This window comes from Nannospalax galili, unplaced genomic scaffold, assembly GCF_000622305.1.
Source record: "Nannospalax galili isolate Female #2095 unplaced genomic scaffold, S.galili_v1.0 scaffold18580, whole genome shotgun sequence".
NCBI lineage: Eukaryota > Metazoa > Chordata > Mammalia > Rodentia > Spalacidae > Nannospalax > Nannospalax galili.
The window spans coordinates 310-2093 of record NW_008345390.1 but is presented as its reverse complement, the minus strand read 5'-3'; positions in this window follow the sequence as shown (position 1 = coordinate 2093).

The following is a 1784-nucleotide window of genomic DNA, read 5'->3' as shown; positions in this document are numbered from 1 at the left end:
CCCTAAACTTAAATGTTCTTAACCCTAACCCTAACCCCAAATCTAACACTATCCCTAAAACAAAACATAACCCTAAACATAACCATATCTCTAAAGAAAACCTCACACTAACCATAAGTGTAGCCCTTGACTTTAGCCTAACTCTAACCTGATACTAACTGTTGACCTAACCCTAGTCCTACCACAAGCCCTAGAAATACACCTAGCCCTAATTCAAGCCCTAGCCATAATCATAAACCTAACCCTAACCATAAGCCAACACCTACAGGTAACCCTAAACCTGTCCATAACACTAATCCTAAATCTAAACCTAACCCTAGACCTAAAGCTAAACCTTACCGTAAATGTAATCCTACTCCTAAAATTAAACCTATATATGTACCATAGAAACGACCTGAAACCTAACCAAAATTTTAACCGTGAACAGAATCTTAACCAAACACATAATTCTAGACCTAACCATAACTCTAACTCTAACCCAAAACCTAACCCTAACCCTAGCCCTAGCCCTCAGCCTTAAACTAATCTGAGGCATAACCATAAACCTAATCCTAACTCAGAACCTAACCCAACCCTAAACACAACCTAAACTTAACCCTAACTCGAACTCTAAATCAAATACTAACCCTAAACCTAATGGTAGCCCCACCCATATCCCTAATCTTAAACTTAACTCTTGTTCAAGCTCCATCCATAACCTTTGACATAACCCTGGACTTACCCCCAGCATTAGACCAAGCCTTAACGTTAGCTCTAATCTTAGCCCTAGCTATATCCTAACCTCAGCCATAATACCAGTCCTAATTATAGCCATCATCCTAGCACTAACCAAAGACATAGGTCTAGGCCCTAGACTAACCTTAGAGCTTGCCCTAGCCCTGGCCCTAACACTACCTTTAACATTAGACATAACCCTAGTGCTCTACCAGACCTGAGAACTACACATAATCCTACCCCTAAACCTAGCCCAAAATCTAGGCTGAACCCTAAACCTAACCCTTAGCCCTAACCTCAGTCCTATATATAACCTAAACCCTAACACTAATAATAAACCTAACAGGATCTCAAGATTTAACCATTGACCTTAGCCTAGCCCTAGCTTTAGCTCTAACCCTAGCCCTAATCCTCGCCCAAATCTAGGCATATGCATAACCTTAACCCAGCCTCTCTTGCCTGTCCCCTAAACCTAGCCCTAGACATAGCACTAAACTTAGCCCTATTCCTTATCCTAATCATAGTGCCTAACCATAACCCTAGCCCTGAACCTATTCCTAATCACTAATCATAGCTTAGCATTAGCCCTAAGCCTGGCCCTAGCCCTAGCCTGGACACTAATCCTACCCCTAACCCTAACCCTGACCCTAACCAGAATACTATCCCCAACCAGAATACTACCCTTAAACCTAGCGCTACTGCTAGCCCAATCCCAATCCCACCTGCTAGCAGTAACCCACACTTTAAACCTAACCATAACCCTAATCCTAGCCCTAACCTGACCCTAAACTTAACCCTAGCCTTACACCTGGCCCTAATCATAGGCCTAACCCTCACCCAAGGCCTAGCTCTCTACCTATCCCTATTCCTAACTTTAGTCCTAACATGAATGCTAACCGTAGCCCTAACCATTAACATTAATTCTAACTCTGAACCTGACCCTAATCCTAAACCAAACCCTCACCCAAGCCTAGCCCTAACACTAATCTAACCCTACTCTTAACCTTAACTCTAGCACTAAACCTAATATTAAACCTTACACTAAAGGTAGCCAGACCCCTATCCCTAAA